The sequence below is a fragment of the Narcine bancroftii genome, chromosome 2 (assembly GCF_036971445.1).
Source record: "Narcine bancroftii isolate sNarBan1 chromosome 2, sNarBan1.hap1, whole genome shotgun sequence".
Taxonomy (NCBI): domain Eukaryota; kingdom Metazoa; phylum Chordata; class Chondrichthyes; order Torpediniformes; family Narcinidae; genus Narcine; species Narcine bancroftii.
The window spans coordinates 70,653,763-70,675,442 of NC_091470.1; the positions used below are offsets into that span (position 1 = coordinate 70,653,763).

The window sequence follows — 21,680 nt, forward strand, 5'->3', positions numbered from 1 at the left end:
CTCAGGAGGTCAGACAGGGAGGAAATGTCCAGTCCATGTTTCAGGTCATGACCATTGTATCAAGACACTAAATGTTGACTGACCACTTCTACCCATGGATGTTGCCTTACCCATTGGGTTTAGCCAGCATCTCTTTATTTGCTGAAGGTTCCAGCATCTGACATTTTTTGTGCTTCTCTCCTATCCCTTGATGCCCATCATGTCTATGTTTTGTGCGTGCCTACTTTATTGTGTAATGCCTTCTATGCAACATCTCTACTGTTAAGATGTTTATAGACAACTCTCATCAATGGTTACTGCTTTCTTTTTCAATCATTTTATTAACCTTTTGTAATATTCACAACATAAGGAGAATAGAAATAACATAATTAAGATGTCCAAGTCTACATAGTATATCATAAATTCCAAAGAGTGAAATTGTGACATATTAGAAATAATTCTCTTAACATAGAAAACAGAGATAAAGAAATAATGATGATATATATATATATAAAAACAACTAATCTACTAAAAAAAACTGTACAATTAAAAAAAAACAACTGAGCAGCCTATCCCAAGGATCTGTTGAATAGATTAAAACATAGCGCTAATCCACACCTACAGTTAACAAAAACGGGAAAAATTATATTATATCTGGAAAGGAAGAGTAAATTCATTGAATAACGTCAGTTATATTCCATGTTTCTTTAAATTTAGTAGTTGTATCTAAACTACAACCTGATTTTTTTTCTAGATTTAAGAAAGACACAACATGAGAAAGCCATTGAAATAAGGTAGGAGAATCAGAGCATTTCCATTTAAGTAAAATGGCTCTTCTAGTTAATCATGTAGAAAAAGTAACAACTCGATATCCAGAAGTAGGTAAACAACCTACATCTATAATTCCAAAAAGAACAGTTAAGGAGTTAAGTTGTAATTGAATAACCAGTATCATTGATAGTTTTAAAAATATCTTTCCAAAATGTTTCTAACACAGGACATGACCAACACATATGAGTCAATGAAGCTACATCAGTATTGTATCCAACACAAGTAAAACACGTATTAGGAAAGATGTGAGCTAGTTTATCTTTAGACATATTAGCTCTATGAACTATTTTAAACTGTATTAAAGAATGATGTGCACAAAGTGAAGAAGTATTAACTTGTCTAGTAATTCTTCCCCATGTTTTAAGAGGTAATGTTAGTTGAAGTTCCGATTCCCATGTTTGTCGAATCTTATCCATGGGGACTGATCTAAAATTTAATATGAGTATTGTAATGGAGGATTAAAACCATGTGCCAGATGCTTTTTGCTTATGTGGAACTGATGACACTGGGTCCACACTCAGGTCACCCTACTTTCAGAACTAGCAGATGTAATTAAACTCAGCCATGGGGATTTATCTGAAGATAAACTTTGAAATGGAATTCCACTGTGAGGCCCAGGGAAAGCAGTTGTCAAATGCAACACTCTGAAATTGACGAATTGGTCACAACCTGTCTTGCTCGAGAAGTTTTAATAAGTCTTTGTATCTACGAGATAAACCAGGAAATCATAACATCCTGGTTCCATAATAATTAATCTTCTAAATTGTAGAATAGTATGTTCAGTTTTGATTTTGACTGACAAATGTTAGAAGGAGTAGGCGCATGATTAATTGTTTTTGGGGTATATAAGCCTGTGGTCCTGCTGCTGAAGTTTAGACTCTTCGAGGGGTGGGAACACCCCTTGTCAAGAAGGAACAACAGCCAGAGTCCGAGCAACGTCCCGGTCAGGGGAGGTGGAGAAGCTGCTACCGGCGCCCTGACAACCTGCTACAAGTGTGCAGTCGTTGCCTCGCTTCGGCAGTTGGGACCAGTCCAAGCGTTGATAAGTATAGTTTGGAAGGGCTTGCATATTGTAGTGTGAAATCAGCTTTTGAATTTGTAATAAACATTTGTATAAACTGAACTGCTCTCGGTGTGTGTGTCTATTTTCTTTCGGTAGCTCAAACACTGTGACCAATCTAAAACAAACAAAATAAGAGGTATAAGTTTACCCAAGACAAGTATAAATAGTACTAATTAAACACTTCTAAAGGGGTTTAACCAGAACAAAGTGTCAAGTAAATTTGGTTATGTAATTTTAGATAATTAGACATTAACGTATTCAAGAACTTTCTAATTTGAAGATATCTAAAAAAAATGTATGTATGATAAATTATATTTGATGGAAAGTTGTTCAAAAGACATCAAACTACCATCAATGAATAAATCTACAAAAGAGATGATTCCTTTAATCTTCCAAATAAGGAAGGTTCGGTCAAGAGCACAACACTCTGATTATCCAAAATGGTTGGGACCAGGCCTATTTCAGATAAATGTTTTTTTGGGATAACTGGTCATTTTTTTAAAAAACAGCCCAATAGCAACAGCAAATTACTTGTAAAAGAGTTTAAACAACAACAAACAACAAGGTAAGGCTTTCGAAGCATTAAAATACTGTTTAATTCTCACAAAACAAAAGTGCCACACTTGAGCCCACACTTCCTCCCTCACCACAGTCCGGGGTCCCAAACAGACCTTTCAAGTGAAGCAACACTTCACGTGAATCTGCAGGACTGGTTTACTGCATCTGGCGCTTCCTGTGTGGCCTTCTCTACACTGGAGAGACTGGATGCAGAATGGGAGATTGCTTCGCTGAGAACCTTCGCTCTGTTCACACCAGTCACAGAGATCTCCCAGTGGCCAACCATTTCAGTTCTGCATCATATTCCTATCCTCACAAGTCTGTCCATGGCCTCATGTACTATCCCTCCAAGACCTCCTGTAAATTGGAGGAACAACACCTGGTTTTCTGTCTGGGTACTCTCCAACCGGATGGCATTAACATTGACTTTTCTGGTTTCTGCTAATATGCTCTGCTTTCTCCCTCCATTCCCTTCCTCCAGTAGGGTCTCCACCTAACCATCCCTCCTCTCCTTGCTTGCTGCTGTGCCCTCCCTCCCTTCTCCACCAATTAACCCCTGTCTTTGTGGCCACACCTCCTCCCTTTTATTTGGATGCCTGCTGACATTTTTCCATACCTTAAGGAAGGGTTCAAGTCTGAAATGTCAGTTATATATTTTTACCTTTGCCATATAAAGGACTTGACCTGCTGAGTTTTTCCAGCATTGAGTTTTTACATCAACCACAGTGTCTGCAGACTTTCATGCTTTACTATGGATTTCCTTCATTCAGATATTAATGAACTAGATGGGATTCTGCAACAATCCAATAGTTTAATGGTTACTGTTAATATGACTACCATTTTAAAACATTCCTGATTTATTTAATTACTTGAATGTAAATATTGAAATTGTTGAATTTGATTTATCTAGATTCTGGATCCAAAATTCTTGCTGGTAATCATTAATTTAACATTTTAAGACCGACTTGAAAGTTCATGACAGTCAGATCAGTGTTAAGAGTATTACCTGGAGAGAATTGTGATGTGAGGATAGAACAGATAACTCAGCCAGGGGAGTTCCAAGGGATTCCTGTGTGGATGAAATGCAAGAGTTAAAATTTCTTAGGCTTTATGTAGCTTTCTTTACCCACACCTGTCATAACACTCGCTGGAGGATGAAATCTGGGCTCCGGCTTCTCCAGATTAAAAGGCGCAGTGCACAACTTGTATGCATTCTTTACGCAATTTTTTAAAATTAAATTTTAAATTTAGACATACAGCATGGTAACAGGCCATTTTGGCTCATGTGTCTGTGCCTCCCAAGTTACCCCTAATTAACCTACAATCCCCGGTACATTTTGAATGGTGAGAGGAAACCAGAGCCCCTGGGGAAAACCCACACAGACTCAGGGAGAATGTACAAACTCCTTACAGACTGTGTGGGATTCAAACCCTGCTCCTGATCACTGGTGCTGTAGAGGTATTGTGCTAACCACTACGCCAACTGTGGTCAATATAATTTGATATATTTCTGTACTTTTGTCCATATGGTGTTTTAGCTTAATTGCCTAAAGAAAGTTCTTGGTGCCTGCCACATTGACCATCGCCAGTGGGCTGATATCACCTCAAACCGTGCATCTTGGCGCCTCACAGTTCGGCGGGCAGCAACCTCCTTTGAAGAAGACTGAAGAGCCCACCTCACTGTCAAAAGACAAAGGAGGAAAAACCCAACACCCAACCCCAACCAACCAATTTTCCCTTGCAACTGCTGCAACTATGTCTGCCTGTCCCGCATTGGACTTGTCAGCCACAAACGAGCCTGCAGCTGACGTGGACATTCCCCCTCCATAAATTTTCGTCCGCGAAAACTCACATACAAACTGAGTGCACGTTTGTTATCAGCTCTTACGTTCACACTGCACAATATTCTTCTGCCTAGATGGACACAATTGAATGAGTGATCTGAAGAAAGGCTTTCTCGCAGAGTGTGAGAGCTATGCAAGGAGCAGGAGCAAGTAAAGCAGGGATAGAGTGGAGCAGCCATTGTAGGACTGGCCGGTGTCGGAGTGGGATCTCAAGGCTTTGGTGGGGAAAAGCAGGTAAGGCTCTTGTAATGATTATGTAAGAGTCACCAGTTTGGAGGTAATTAAATAATGTAGGCATGCAGAATCAAGAGATGTGTTGTAGCTGGTGAATCCAGTTGTGGTTTCTGATGACAACATCGGCACCAAGCATTGGTTACTTGTGGAATTCAGACTCAAAATTGATGACGTGGAGTCTGAGCTTCAAACACTATAACACTTCTGGAAGGGGGAGAGGTTCCTGCTCACTTTGTTTCAGGAGGCAATCATACCTATTAGAACAGCTGCCTCAAATTCAGCTTGTGGTAAGGGACAAGAGTGAAGCAGGTAGTGGGATCCAAGAGGCAGTGCTGGAGGAGCCCCAGCTCTTGACCTTGTCTCGCAAGTCTAATATTATTTTTTCTTTTTCAAACTTTTTTATTGGTTTTTATAATAACAAAGAAAAGGGAATGAAACTGAAAATACAATTTCACACACATATATCAAGATGAAACTTCAAACAGTCTAAACTTGCCCCCACCCCCCACCCCTCCACTATTCTGGGTGAAGACAAAAATGACATCAAAAATATTTTATTTAAGAATATATATTTATGAAACCCACCTAACCTACTCCATTAAAAAAAGAAAACTAACCAAAAAAATCTGACCAGCTTATCCTGAGGGTTACATACATTTTGTAGCTTTTGATTCATACCGTGAATCAAAAAACAAAGGTAAGACAATATCTTATCTGGAAGAGTGAATACATCGAATCACATTAGAAACATTTACATCAAATGAAAATAAAACACAAAAGGTCATATGCATCTTCAAATTTCACTGATGAATCAAATGCATGATATCTAATTTTTTTCTGAACTTAAATAGGACATCATATGAGAAAGCCATTGAAACATTGTTGGAGATCTCGAGTTTTCCATTTGAATAAGATGGCTCTTCTAGTCAACAATGTAGAGAAGGGCAAAACCCGTGACGCAGGTACAGAAAAAAATCTGGTTCAATAAATCCAAAAGGAGCAGTTATTGGATTGGGTCATAGTTCCACCTGAAGTATAGTTGAAAAATATAAAAAAATTTCTTTCCAATTGATTTCTCAGCCCAAAACATATGTCAATGAAGCAATATCAGATTTCCACCTGTCACAAATAGGGTTAATATTAGAAAAGATACAAGCTATCTTATCTTTGGACATGTGAGCACGGTGCACTACTTTGAATTGGATTAATGAATGTTGGGCACATATTGAAGATGTATTCACCAGTTTTAGAATCTTGTCCCATAGATCATCTGGTAGAGGTCTTGCAAGTTCCAATACCTAACCCTTAATCTTATCATGATGTACTGAATGTAATTTCAATAATCTATCATTATATTATTCAAATTAATCCTTTTTCAGAAGGATTCAATTGTAAAATATTATCAATTAGTTCTGGTGGATATACAAATATAAAGTCTGGTAATATGATATTTAAGAAATTTCTCATCTGTAAATATCTAAAAAAATGAATATTTGGTAAGTTATATTTACTTGCCTGCTGTTCAAAAGACATTAAACAATCTTCCTGAAATAAATTTACAAAAAGAATAATACCTTTGATTTTCCATATAGAGAAGGATTGATCAAAAGATTACCAGATTTTAAAAGCATAATGCATTAGTATAAGGACACTTTATCTGAATGCCCGTAGTATTCGAAACGATGTCAATGAACTGTTGCTCAAATTAGTACAAAGGAGTAGGATTTAGTGAGTATTATGGAAATGTGGTTGCAGGGCAGAAAGGATTGGATCCAAGGATGTAAAATATTGTAATACGGAAGAACAGCCAGGGAGATAAGAGGTGGGGTAGTTAAGCATGAGATCAGGGCAATAGTGAGAGATGAAAGATCTAAGGAGCAAAATGTTGAATCCATCTGTGTAGAGATTAGGGAGGGTGAAAAAAGTCACTAGTGGGAGGTGCCTGTAAGCCACCCCATAATAACATTAAAGTGGCACAGGCAATAACCAAGAAATACCAGACGCATGTAAAGGCAGAACAGCAGTTATCGTGGGAGACTAACATGCACATAGATTGGGTGCATCAGGTTGGTTGAGGCAACCTTGAGTAGGACTTCATAGAATGTATCCATGATATCTTTCTTGAACAGCATGTTACTGAACCTACCATCTTGGATCTGGTCCTGTACAATGAGATAGGTAAAATTAGTGATCCTGTAGTTAGGGATCCTCTTGGAAAGAGTGATCACAGTATGATACAAGTGGAGAGTACAAAGGTTCAGTCTAAAACCAATGCATTATTCATAAACAAAGGAAATTACATGGAGATGATGGAGGAGTTAGCCAGGGTAGACAAGGGATGCAGGTGATGGATGAGCAATTGAAGATTTCAAAGAGATTTTTCACAGTACTTAACAAAAGTATATTCTAGTTAAAAGCAAGGACAGTAAGGGTGGGGACAGATGGCTTTGCATAACTAAGGAAATAAAGGAAGGCATCAAACTAAAATCTCATGTGAACAAGATTGCTAAGAGCTGTGGAACACTAGAAGATTGGGAAAACTTGAAAAAGCAACAAAGATCCAGAAGTGAACAATAAAGAGAAGGAAAGTAGACGATGGAAAAAGATGAGCACAAAATATAAAAACAGACAATAAAAGTTTTTATAATTTTATTAAGCAGAAAAGGTTAAAGTAAAGGTTGGCCTCTTGAAGGATAAGAAGGGAGGTAATGAGGAAATGGCTGAGGCTTTGAATTACTATTTTGTGTCACTCTTCATGGTGGAGGGCATGTCGAACATGACAAAGTCAGATGTTTTGGATACAATGGTTGGTGAGGACCTGTATGCAATAGCTATCACTAAAGAGGTTGTACTGAGAAAACTGGACCTGATGGAATGCACCCCAGTGTAATGAAAGAAATGGCATAAGTTATAGTTGAGGCTTTGGTAATAATTTACCAAAATTCTCTGGGCTCTGGGCAGGTGGATTGTAAGACAGCAAACATAACAGCAATATTCAAAAAAGGATATAGGCAAAAGGCAGGGAACTACAGGCCAGTTAGTTTAATATCTGTAGTTGGGAAAATGCTTGAAGCTATCATTAAAGAAAAAATGGCAAGGAATCTGGGGCAAAATGGATCCATCAGGCAGACACAGCATGGATTTAGCAAAAGTAGGTCCTGTTTGACAAACGTACTAGTGCTCCTTAAGGATTTAATAAGCACGGTAGATAGAGGGTAGCAGATGGATGTTGTATACCTGGATTTCCAGAAAGCATTTGATAAGGTGTCGCATAAAAGACACATACATAAGATAAGGATCCATACAGTTGGGGGGGGGGGGGTGTATTAGCATAGATAGAGGGTTGGTTAACCAATAGAAAGCAGAGAGTTGGGATACAGGAGGGATGCTTTCTTGTTGGCAATCAGTAGTAAGTGGAGTACCACAGTGGTTGGTGCTGGGCCCACAACTGTTCATGATATAAATTAATGATCTGGAAGATGGAACAGATTGTAGTGTATCTAAATTTGCTGATGACACTAAATTTAGTGGAAAAGCAAACTGTGCAGAGGATACAGAGAGGCTGGAGAGAGATATGTGGTTCTGGTCTACTTACTTGAGGAAATATATACTGACTTTTGAGGTGGTCCAGAGGAAGTTCACCAGGTTGATTCCGGAGATAAGGGATAAGCCTATGAAGAGAGGTTGAGGTGTCTGGGACAGTAATTGCTGGAGTTTAGAAGAATGAGAGGGGATCTTATAGAAACATAAAATTATGAAAGGCATAGACAAGTTATTTTCATTGGTGGGAAAGTCTAGAACTAAGGGACATAGCCTCAGGATTCAGGGTAGTAGATTATGATGAACATAAGGAGGAACTGCTTTTCCCAGAGTGTCGTGAATCTATGGAATTTGCTGCCCATTAAGCAGTGGAGGATATCTCAGTAAATATATTAAAGACAAGGTTGGATAGTTTTTCTTTTAACAAAGTAGGGGAATTGAAGGGTATGGGGAAAAGGCAGGAAGGGGAAATGAGCCTATCATCAGATCAGCCATGATCTCATTGAATGGCAGAGCAGGCTCAATGGGCTGGATGGCCAACTCCTCCTCCTATTTCTTATGTTCTTTCTGGTCCATAAAGTCCACTTACCATTTTCAGTAGTGCCTTAGGCTGTGTCCAACCATTGTACTGTACATATCCTTTAACTCTAAACCTCAGTTACCGGTATTTCCATTTTACCAAATACTTAGACAATGATTGTAAATTTGGGGTCTTTCGATGTTGAATTAGTTCAAATTGGTATCCAAAGTTTAGGCACTGAATGCTTTTTTTCATTGAGGATAGCTGAGCCTTGCAGGAACAATACAGAGACTTGACAATCAATGCTTCATCTCTTAAGCTCACAAGACTGAAAAGATATTCAGTAATAGAAAGGAAGCTCCATCAATGCAGTTATACTGTGGCATCCTCTAGGTGATTTCTACTGGCCTGACCTCTGAGAGTTTGGTATTTCCAAATTTTCCTTATGATATACAAGTTCATTATCCTTACTCAAGGTTTATGTTGTGCAAGTCACATGGGATAATGTGTAGGTCCCTCAGCAAGGCAACCAATGAAAAGTGTATTAACATCTGCAATACTGGAATCAACAGATGTGCAGCCAGTAAGAAGCTGGCATCCTGAAGGTGCTAAAAACAGCAAAGGTCAATTTGTCACAATGTTTGTCCCCCAGATACCGTCAAAGGCAAAACTCACGGCATGTTTGCTCCCAACATCAACAACTTGCATGAGGAATTTGTAAAATTATCACCACACTACCCTTCAAGATGCTACTATCGGTTTCTGAAAGCTTTGCATTTACTGCACAAATTGGTACCTCTTTTAAAAAGGCCAGCCAATAGTAGTTTGTTTTAATTCTTTTCATTGTTTCCTTGCATTAAAAATAAATCCATTCATGTGATGTTCAGATTTACACAGAAAAGTTCTGATTCTATTTCTTCATTCAAGTTGACAGATAATTCTGCAGTGTGTGAATTGTTTCCCTCTTGCAGAATCGTGAAGAGGCAGTATAATCTAAATTATAATATTCCGAGGTAAATACAAGCGCCAAGGAACCTGTGGATAGATATTCACACATCTGAGGCAGAGCAAATTAGTTAGGTTCTTCTATAAGGACTACAAGCATCTAATAAGGACTATTAACATAGTCCTTCTGCTACCAGACATTGATGGGCTGAGAACAGAGGGGAAGCTGAAATTTGGGTAAACTTTTAGCACCACACTTTAGGAAGGATGGCAAGGCATTGGGGTAGGATTAGAACAAATTTACAGTGGATTCATTCATATGATTTAATTAACTGTGATTATTCTCTTTAGGGCAGAAGAAGTGAAGAGGGGTTTTCAAGAAAGGAAGCAAATAGAACGTGGTTAGAGTGGTAGATGAGTTGTTCTCAGAGTAACATCTTAAAAATAAGCTTCAGAAAAACTTGAGAGGTACTGAGGGTTATATTTTGCTTTGCAGGGAACAGTTCTGCTCTGGAATGCATCCCTGAAAGGGAGGTGGAAATAGATTTCCCAGAACTTCTGTGCTTGGATCAAGCCCCAAGAATTAAGAATTTATTGAATGTTGGGGAAAAAATGAGCTATGGGATTAAATTTGATCGTTCTTTCAAAGAGATAGCTCATAGATGATAGGTTAAATGTTATCTTCTGTGTGATGAGATTCCACAATTTTATTATGTAAATTAATTCTATGAGTTATATAAGGGCATCATTACATAGTCATTCATAATATGAGATATCTGTGAAGCTTTCTCTTTGCTGGTCCTTTCTGCACAGTACATTAACTGTGCAGTCAGGTCCTAAGATATGCCAGGTGAAACTGATTATAAAAACTGCACTTCTGTTAGCTTCACTAATGTCCCACATTTTTTGGCAAGAAATTCTTCGTTGAAATGTAAAGGAATTAATCTTGGGATTGCTCATGTAAAAATTTCTCCGAAGCACCTGCCAATGTGATTTTTTTTCAGCATGCTGTAATGGCAGCGCAGCTTATGAAATGGAAATTGACCCTCGTTGTTTTATTTGTGATTAAAGTGTAAATTACTGATACAATAAAATCATCTGCAACAATTAACGAGGATTTCAATATTCTGGTTTACTACACTGTGTGTTATTACAAAATCATTCATCTTTTGATAATACAAGGTTACCATACTGATAATGAGAGATAAAGCTCAGCTACCTTAACCTTTCAACTCAGGTCGTATGTTTAAATTTCAATAAATAGTGCTGTACAAGAATAGCCTGTTTGCCACATTTCACCATCATATTGCCACAGGGTATTATTACATAAAAAAATCCAGAAATTGTGGAATCAAGTTCTTGTGCCTCTTGGGGCACATGTAATGTTGAAATGTACAGGCTTGCCTCTGTCCCAATAGCAGCTCATAACATGGACCAATTTTCGTGGCACCATTTGCTGCTATTTCTTTATGTTAAATTTAAAAAAACACGTATGTTAACAATTTAATGTATTGTGAAGGACAAGTTATTATTTGGTATTTATTTACACTAAATAAAATTTGAAACATTCCCCAAAATAACTTCAATCAGTTGACCTCAAAACAATTTACCAGTGTACAGGGATTTTTGATGCACTTATCTATTCATTATTTTGTGGCAGCTCACCATTAGGCAGGCTAACCGGCCCCACTTGTAAGCCATACGACGGGGCAGGCGGTCAAAATGGCGCCATCGGGGCTGTTCCCTTCCTCCCAGCACAGGGCTCAGAAGCCCACGCTGGGGGACCACGTGACGTCAGCACCCTCCAGCTTAATTCTCAGCCAGGTCCGGGCTGGGAGTATAAGTACAGCCCAGCAGCCTGCAATAAACCAATCTGCTCACTGAGCTCAGCCCATCTGGTTGTGTGCGTTATTGCAGGAGCAGAGTAGCTGCCACTACAATTTCAACTATAATTGAAATAGATGATCCTATCAACAATATTTACATAAATGACAGATGTCCTATCCAGTGAACAACTATTGGATAAACCAATCAAAGTGTTTCTCATGAATTGCTAATGCTAATATCTAATCATATTGTGATTTCATTTCTATTAAGGATACATATTAAAACATTGAAATGTTATCATAAGATTATCGCATCTCAATGTTTGGCATATTCTTCAGAACCTCATTTGAATGAACACAAAAACATTTTTAAAATATTGGGCTTTGATCTTATTGGAATCACCAAATATTTAGCTACTTAAATAATAGTAAGTCTGTGATTTTATGCAAAAGCCTCAGTTGAGCTTAGGCTCCTGCTGTGGACCTCTGGGATCCTGTGCCAAGTTAAAAGATCAAACATTTCATTGATACTAGTTGAGATTATTGGGTTGTGGATCAGAAGGCAAAGAGGAAGGCATGTTTCTTTTTCTTAATTATTTCAGTTGAGTTTAATATTTTAAATTATTTTTATGTGATTTTAGGTGTTTTGATTAATTATCGTGATGTCTTTTACACGAGCTAATTTGGGTTTAACAGTAAGAGTACTGTTTCAGCAATACCCGGGACAAAGTGCTTGCCAGCTATATAACTTTAATCTTCCTGTGTTAACTGTGATTCAATACATTGCAGTCCCACTTCAGAGTCAAGAAGATTTGAGATTCCTGTCCTGCTCCAGAGAGTTGAACATAATAATCTGAACAGTCCTGAGGAAGTAGTGGATGCTAGAAATACCCATTCTTTTGGTTGAGATATTCTCTTTCAGATAAGATGTTCTGCATTACAGTTTTAAAGATGTACAAAAGGATTATCTCCAATATCCTAGACAATATTTATCCTACAATTAAAAAATACTGTAAAATCCCTGTTATCTGGAATTCAAGCAACCAGCAACTGGCTAAAAAAAATAGCAGAAATTGAATGGGTAAAAATATAGAAATTTAAAATTGGTGCACCTTGCTGTTAGTTTTCCATTTCATAGGCAGTCTCAAACAACTGGAATTTCACTTATCTGGCATCTACCAACCCTGTAGGCAGACGTTTTACTGTATTCAGACCATTCTCACAGTTCTGTTACTGGGAGTTTGTTGAATACAAATTGAGTGTTTCATTTCCAATATGGAAACACTGATTTTGTGATATCCAGCAGAGGAGACGAGGGTAACTTGATTATGTTGTCATCCAGTGGAGTTCACATGTGAGTTACCATGAAGGGTGTAGCACAAAAGCCATTTAGTTTAGTTTCCTGAGGAATTGCACAGCATTCAAATCTGTTTGCATTCTCTCAGTGAATAAACCAAGTTGTGCAGACCTTCACCATGTAAATAGCAAGTTACATTCATTTACATAAATGTCAGAGAATGATAATCTCCAGCAAGAGAGAGTCTGAGCAGCCATCCTTGATATTCAATGGTACACTGCTCAATTGGTCCTCCACCCACCAGCCTAAACATTCAACTCCTCTACCTCAAGCAATCAGTGGCTGCAGTATGTACCATCTACAAAAGGTACTGCAATGATCTTTTCAAGAACAAGTTGGATGAGACACTGCACACAAAAGAGTTCTGATTTTTATGGTTCTCCGTCTTGTTACGAGCCCAGAGGACCCCAAAACCCAGCAGCAATATATATTCACCAAGACAAATGGTTACTTAAACATAAATTTCTTTTAATTATCTTTAAAAATGAAAACAGGATCAAACTTTATCTTATCATTATTAACTAACTTAACCCCCTTCTAATTCTAAGTGTACGAGAATGTAATGTGTAATGTGTGTGTAAGTTCAGAAAAGTTTTTTGATTCATAGTTCAATCTCACTTCTCATTCCTCTAAGTTTACCGGTTGCAAGCAATTCTTATACCGGGCACAGAATTTATGAAGTTCACCAGGCTTTGGTGCTTGAAAAGTAAATGGTTACCACTCAGGAAGGTTCTTGTCAGTTTTCAGAGAGAGATTTGTTGTTTCCTGATTCCTTGTAACCAGCCACTTCAGTGTCTTCCGAAATACTTTCCCCCTCAGGGATCTCCAGATGATAACCTCTTTCTTTCAAGTCATCACAGAGTTCCTTTTTGTTTCTCTTATTTCAAGTGAAAGATTAGGCAGCCAGTCCTCTCCTCTTGTATGAACCACAAGGGCTTTGACCAGGCTGAACTAAGCACTCACAACCCGTCTTCCAAAATGGGGTTTTTCCATAAGCTTGCCAGCTTGTCCTGTTCCAGTCCCAGCTACTGCAGAACTGAATTCTCTCTCTCTTTCTCTCTCTCTCACACAGAGAAAAAGCCTGTTTTACTCTCTCTGCTTGCAAAACCACATGACCCTCTTAGAATAGCAAGTTCCACTCCAGACAGCCTGCAGCTCCGAGGAGTTCTTTCCTCTGTTGCCTTTCTGTAAACAACAATCCATTAGTGAAGTCTCTTGGGAACTCTCCAAAGCTTTTGCAAATGCTCTTGGCACCGGCCTGGCTAGCATGAGCAGAGCTCCAGTATTTTAAATAAGATCTGTTTTAGTGTTTTAAAGTATGTGACCTACACTAAAAAAATCTGCCACAATTTATCTCCCAAAAACATATCTATATACAATACAAACACAACATAATCTGTCACAGTCTCTAATTAGCCTCTGAATACTAATTATTAGAACATAAGAGCAGGAGTAGGCCACCTGGCCTGTCAAGCCAACTCCGTTATTCACCAAGATCTTGGCTGATCTGGCCATGGATTCAGTTCCACTTATCTGCCTTTTCACTTCTAACAGCCTCTACTGCTTCCTTGGACAGAGAATTCCATAGATTTATGTATCTCTGTGAAAAGCATTTCCTCCAAATATTTAGGCTATCTCCTCTAATTCTTTCTTTTGGTGGGGGGGGGGAATGGGGGGTTGGTGTGAGTGTGTGTAGTAATTCAAACAACCAGCAGCCTCAAGCAACTGGCAAAAAAAAGAGGAAAATAAATAGGTATAAAATGTGGAAGTTTAAAACTGGCACACCTCATCGTTAGTTTGCCCATCCGCACAAATGCAATCTCAAACAACTGGAAAATTCACTTATGCACCAACTAACAATCCTCATAGGTGCCAGATACCAGGGTATTACCGTATATAAAAAATATTTACTTGTTTAACACTCTAATTTTTTCGTATCAATGTTGCGTTAATCAGCAAAATTACTGGATACTTTATTTAAGGCAACTACAGAAATTTTCTGGAGTTAAAGATACGTTGAATAGGCAAAATACTGAAATATTTCCAGTGACAATCCAAGCAGAGCAGAAATGTTAGTCTTCAAGGATTTCAGAGAAATTAGATTCTCATTTTTAATTGGAATATATAGCAAAAATCAATGTAGTTCACAAAACTCGATGCAGTACTACACACATGAATAGGACGTAGAGAATTTTGATCAGTTAATTGCCATGACAATTTCCAAAGTTCTACATCTGCAAAGTTATTTTAGTAAAACTAAATTATTCACTGAGGAAACATCATTCATGCATTATTCATAACCAAATGGAATAGGACTGGGGAATGTAGGCAATATTTTGATTTACCACTGACGATAAAGTACATTTAATTCACAGAAGCAACGTAGAATTAGAAAACAACAATTTGTACCAATTAAGTGGTAATGTAATTATTAATATTTTACATAAAACAACTGTTTTCTTTTTGAATGTCTGTATAGTTTTATTTACAGGTTCCATTTGATCAACACGGGTTAAATTAGGTCTTGCTGTGTTCATGCCACTCTGACAAGAAGATCATTCTCAATATTTTCTCACCTGAGAGGCCTGATAATCTTCCATGTTGGACATATCAAGTATCACGTTAGAACGATCGTATCTTTCTTTAACTGCTTTCATTAAGAAAAGTCGACCATAAAGAAATCAGTAAACATGACGATTTGTCATCTGAGCAGGTTACAGAATTGTTTGTCCAATATCACACAATAGACAAAGTATATTTTTTGCTATTTAATCAATTCCTTCTAATCCTTGAGATTTAAATTCTTCCTACCAATCTTAATACATACTTTACATACAAAGATATTTTACACACATCCTTGATGAAGGGTTCAAGCCCAAAACGTTGGCTATGTATTTTTACCTTTGCTATATAAAGGACACTACTTGACCAGCTGAGTTATTCCAGCATTGAGTGTTTTTACTTTTATATGCAAATGTTGGATTTATCTCATACCTGCAATGAGGACTCAGTAAAATCCTGCTTTACATATAGGAAGTTACATCCAACTAATCCTAATCAATCACTCATATGAAATATAAAAGAATGAAGGCTATATTGTGTCTAACTAACATGACGTACATGTTGAAACTAATCCACTGAAGCAGTGCCATCACAGGTTCACAGGGTTGTAAAGTCAACTTTTGGCATCTTGGCCCTCATAAATCAAAGTATTGAGTATAGGAGTTGGGATGTTACGGTGAGATGTTACAAGACATTGGTGAGGCCAAATTTGGAGTATTGTGTGAAGTTCTGGGTGCCAAACTACAGGAAGGATATCAATAAGATTGAAAGAGTGCAGAAAAGATTTACGAGGATGTTGCTGGGTCTTCAGGAGTTAATACAGCCCTTAAACATGTTAGGACTTTATTCCTTGGAGTGTAGAAGAATGAGCAGAGATTTGATAGAGGGGTATAGATAGAGTAAATGCAAGTAGGTTCTTTCCATTTAGATTAGGAGAGATAAGTATGAGAGGACATGGCTTTAGGGTGAAAGGGGAAAGGTTTAGGGGGAATTTCTTCACTCAGAGAGTGGTGGGAGTGTGGAATGAGTTGCCATTTGATGTGGTATATGTGGGCTTACTCAAGTTTTAAGAATAAATTGGATAGATACATGGATGGGAGTGGTCTGGAGGGTTATGGAATAGGTGCAAGTCAGTGGGACTAGTGGAATGATGTTTTGACACAGGCCAGAAAGGCTGAATGGCCTGTTTTCTGTGCTGTAGAGTTCTTGGATTCCCTTAACGAATTCACCACTTTCACATTCATCACAGGACAAATGTTGGGTGGGAGTGAACAATTACAGTTTGAAGGGGGTAAAGTTAATGCTTCTTTTATATCAGAACATTGTTCAGCAAATTGATTTTATAATGTTGACTGCAACTTTCGTTGCTGTGGAAACTGCACGATCATTATGAATTTTACAGTGATCTTTTCAAGAACCAGATCTACTTTTGGCATCAATCCAAATTCACATCTGTGTGGGTTTTCCTGGAGGCTCCGGTTTTCTTCCACTGTTCAAAATGTACTGGCGGTTGAAGGTCATTTGGGTGTAAATTGGCCAGCACTATCTCATGGGCCAAATTGGCCTGTTACTGTGCTGGATGTCTAAATTTTTATCAAATTAAAAAATTATAAATTTGAAATTAAATTGGTGATCAATGTAGTACAATAAGATGAATGAGAATGATAGTTGAGGATGTTTGTAATTCTGTTCCAGAAAACTCTAAAAAGACTTGAGGCTTTCTATTGTAATGTCTCATTGCCAATTCTCTCATTTTGGAAAGGGTATGCAGAATCACTTTAGCTTCAGATTAACTGTTAGGTACATGCCTTGTGCACGTAATCCTGTGCCATTATCAATAGTGTTGAATGACAAAACAACTGGAAGATTATCAGACCTCTGGAAATAAACTGTATGGTTTTATCTGGTTATTTATTAAACTTCCCAGTGCTTTAGCTGCTGCCATTATGTGGTTAAGATTTCTGGATTTTAGCTAGATGTACCTTACAGAGTGAGAATTCCTATTCACTTCAGGGAATTGGAATTCCACGTTTTTGGCACAACATTCCCTCTAATCCTTCCTAAATTACAATCAACAGGCTATACTTAATAATTCAATTAGTATTAGTGACTAAAGATAAATTTTCCACTAACATTTTAAATCAGTGGTTAATTATCAAAAGTGGAAAAGTTAGAGTTATAGCACAAGATTTAAACATGGTTGTGAATCCACAGCTAATGTACTAAATTTAAATTTACATTCAATTTAATTTAATCATACAGCACAATTTACACCCAATTAACCTATATTTTTGAATGGCGGAAGGAAACTTGAGCCCCCAGGGAAAACCTATGCAACTGAAACTCCTTACAGACAATGCAGGCTTCAAAGCTCAATACCAATCGCTGGCATTGTGTAAACTGCTACACCAACCATGCCACCCATTTAAATAGATTTAAAATATGACAGGAAATCACAAAAAGGTTATAGCTAAAAAACAGTACATTATAGTAACATTTTAAGGCGATTTTCATGATCAGCAGCCCAAAATCTATAAAATACACTCAAAAGTGTTCAGCAAGAAAAATCTTTGTTATCCAGTGTATTCTTCATCAATTTTGGTGCATTCCATAAATTCACTAAATACAAAAAACTACATTGTCATCCAAATTGTATAAACAGAGTACAAACTCAACTCTGAGCTCTGTGATGCATCACTCGTCACAGAGCTCCATTCAGAAAAGCTACCTTCACTACTTCCCTCTGTTTCCTTCCATTAAGCCAGTTTGGAATCCAATTGGCTACCTCACCTTAGATCACATGTGACTAAAGGCCTTGCTAAAGTCCACCATCCTGCCCTCATCATCCTCTTTTTCAGGCCACACTGACCACCTCTAATCAGTCTATGCTTATGCAAATGTTGTTAGGTCCTGGCCTTCAGAATCCTCTCCAGCAACTCCCCATGTTGATGTCAGGCTCATTGGCTTGTAGTTCCCTGTCTTGACCTTCCTTCCCTTTTTAACTAACAGAACCACATTAACCATCCTCCAGTCTTCCAGCAATTCACCAGAGGCCAAATATTATGTAACTACCTGTGCAAGGGCTTCCACAATTTCTTCCCCAGCTTTTAACATGGTCCAAGAATGCCCTTGATCAGGCTCCAGTGATTTGTCCACCATAATGTGCTGCATGTCCACCATAATGTGCCCCATGTCCTCCAACACTTCCTCCCTCGTACTTTATATATGGTCCAGGATATTTGCTTCAAATTCTTAGGTCTCATGATCTCTCCACTAAAAACTGATGAGAAATATTTATTTAAACTCTTACCTATATCCTGTGGCTCTACACACAGATGGGTATGTTGATCTTTAATGCTTCCTTTTATTAGAATGCTAATGCCCATCTCACTGACAAAAGGCAAAGGAGGAAAAACCCAACACCCAACCCCAACCAACCAATTTTCCCCTGCAACCGCTGCAACCGTGTCTGCCTGTCCCGCATCGGACTTGTCAGCCACAAACGAGCCTGCAGCTGACGTGGACATTTACCCCTCCATAAATCTTCATCCGTGAAGCCAAGCCAAAGAAAAGAAGAATGACAGTGAGATCAAGGTGAGAATAAAGAACTAAAACTACAGACATCTACAAGTTCACAGTCGTGTATAGACTGAATGGAGGTTTTCTATCAAGCAATTATCCAATCTATAGAGATACTATAGAGACTGCGAATGCTGGAATCAGAAGCAGATAAACAAACTCAGCAGGTGTTGATGTTTTGGGTTGACTTAGAACATTAACAATTTCTTTTTTTCCTGCTGTTTGACTGGCTGAGTTCCTCCTGCAGTATGTTTTTGCACCCAATCCATACACGGCCTTTCCAAAGCAGAAGAGACTAGATCGAAAGAAGTGATCTATAAATTTGAAAGGATGGTCATTTTTAAAAAAAATGCTGAAAGGATTCTTTGGAGCATTGGAAGGCAGGAAAGAAGGGGAGCTGTTACATTCCAGAACATAGAGGTAGAGTGACTTTCAAGTGTTCATATGATATTGATAAAATAATTTAGAAATGCTGGGTTTTGATGTAATCAGATATACCCACAACATATTCAGGTCAGTAGTTTTATGAGATTAAGTTCTCCACTTTGCTCTTACTTAATTTCAGACTGAAGGCAGAGTCCTTTAAAATAATCTCACAATTTACATGAATGGCCAGAAAATCCTGGCAGCATTTATCCCGTGCAGTGAACTGGGATTCACTGGCAGTGTGTTGTGCTCACATATAACCCAGAAACCTTCCAAAACCCTACCCATAGTTATAAGATAATAAAAACATTTGTTCTCCCTCCAATCCTGATAGATTTTATTCGCACTACATCCCGTTTCTGACACCCTCATGTCTTAAAATAGACCCTACCTAGTATCTGATATAGATGGGAGAAAGGCACCACAAATCACCATTCAATTACAAACCAATCAAAGTACCAGCATTAGCTTTGAAAAGTTAATCTTCTAAATCTGAAGTGTTTCCATGCCAATTTTGACTAGAGAAATCAATTTTAAATTCTAGCCTGATGCCAATTATTCTCCATCTTCTGAAGCACATTGTTTTTATCTTGAAGGATGGATGATTCATATAACATACTGCAGCTTTTTTGAAATTATTACCTCCAAAATACTTCTACCATTTAGAATTACTGTACATGAATAGCACTTTTAACATTTAGAGCATGATTTTGTTTTAAAACTCAAGAAAAAATTCTAAAGGTGCATGATTCTTTTTACTGTGCACTCTTCCAGTGCTGAGGTGAGGAGAGGTTCCTCACAATATTCTACAATGGCTTTAAAACCAAAAATATTGTAAAAGTTTCCAGTCTGTGCTGACTTCAATCATTGTCAGTGCAGCTGTTCTAAATTGTCTTGGAAACGGTGTGTTGGAAAATGTTTCTTGGAGACATTGATGTGAAAGGAGAGGGCTCAGCTCTAATCGTTTTCCTATTTGAATAAGCCAACAACATGGAGAGTCTAGGCTTTTGCAACAAGGTGACACTTGTGGAAATGTCTCTTAGAATCACAGTATCTAGTGGAAAGAAAGGGGAAAAATGGTAAAAATAAACTAAATAAGTGTTTTTCACCTTTTTTTTTAGCTGACATGGCCTCCTTTTCCTGTCAATTTCTATGATACTAAGGGTGCAACCTTGACAATCAAATTTTGTACTCTTCCATCCACCATAGTGAAACACATACTGCTGAGAAACCTCAGCAGGTCACCTGAGGAAGGAGAAACAGAGTTCACTCAGTATCCAGTGTTGACTAAGATACCAAGAATTTGAAAAGGTACAAGAAGAACAATGCAAAGTGATATAATTGAAATAGATTACTTTTTAGTATAGCTTTTTCATTAGGCATTGGTAGGAGGAGTTAACCTAAAATATCTATTTCATTTTTGGAAATAATTTTCTCTTTTCATTATCCAGAGACTAAATGTCATACTTTCGGAAAGCAATATCAATTTTGTCACTTAGAGATTATAAAAATTGCCAAAATACTAACTTCTGTTTGAAAAATATAAGTTTGAATGCTATTAAAGGAGGAAAACAATTACGGTGTGAGAGTCTTTTTCATGTGATAATTATGGGTTTATTAATTTTTATGGCCTCAAAAGGCATTAAAGAAACATTGAATGTGATGCAAAGCACAAAAGAGGTGGAGAAACTTGGCAGATCAAGCAGCTTCGATAGGAAGCAAAGAGTAGTTGACATTTCGGGCCCGAGCCCTTCCTCAAGGTATGAGCAAAAAAGCAGACAGGCGTCTGAATAAAAAGTTGCGGTGGGGGGGGGGAAGAGAGGGGTTAAATGTAGGGTCAGAAGAGATTATTGCATTTCATGGAGAACTGAAAAGAAACAAAATGTTTTTACCGCCTCATAGTCTATACCTTTATCATAAATATAACCTTAATTATACTCTTTACCTCCGACGGATGCTGCGAGTCCTGCTGAGTTCCTCCAGCATTTTCTGTGTTTTTACTCAATTGTGCACTGATGATCTCCAAGGACTAGGTGAATATAAACATGGATCTCACTGTAATTTGAATCTGGAAAAATAAACCAACTAGAGCATGTTATTTCTTTAATATCCTTCCCCATCAAAGTTGACCTAGATGCAGAAGGTATCTTGAAACTGAAAAACACGTTCTGAAAGCAATAAATGCCCAATTATAACAGAAATAGAAGTGGGCGGCCATTATTTTGTCAATGCCATTAATCAGCAAGCTGAGTAATTATCCTTTCTGCTTTTGTTCTTTTGTCAGCCATTATTGCCTAGTTTTGTTAGAAACTAAATTCTACCAAACCAACCTTGTTTTTAGCATAAACACAGAAATTCTGGGCAACACGCAGGTCTCTCAGTGTCAATAGGACATAAAAATATATAACCGACATTT

At 37.8% G+C, this 21,680-nt stretch overlaps 1 long non-coding RNA gene across 2 annotated transcripts in view; it reads right to left on the reverse strand.

The window, feature by feature from the left end:
- LOC138752371 (uncharacterized) overlaps positions 1-21,680 on the reverse strand; it is a 50,378-nt gene that overhangs the window by 8,576 nt on the left and 20,122 nt on the right. Inside the window, exons 1-2 of one of the 2 annotated variants that reach the window (XR_011350569.1) lie at positions 21,210-21,267; positions 3,438-3,500 (exon numbers count right to left, since the gene is read on the reverse strand). This is a non-coding gene — a long non-coding RNA (uncharacterized lncRNA). Of the gene's footprint in view, positions 1-3,437; positions 3,501-21,209; positions 21,268-21,680 lie in introns of those variants that run through there. The other variant, XR_011350568.1, reaches the window with a different exon arrangement.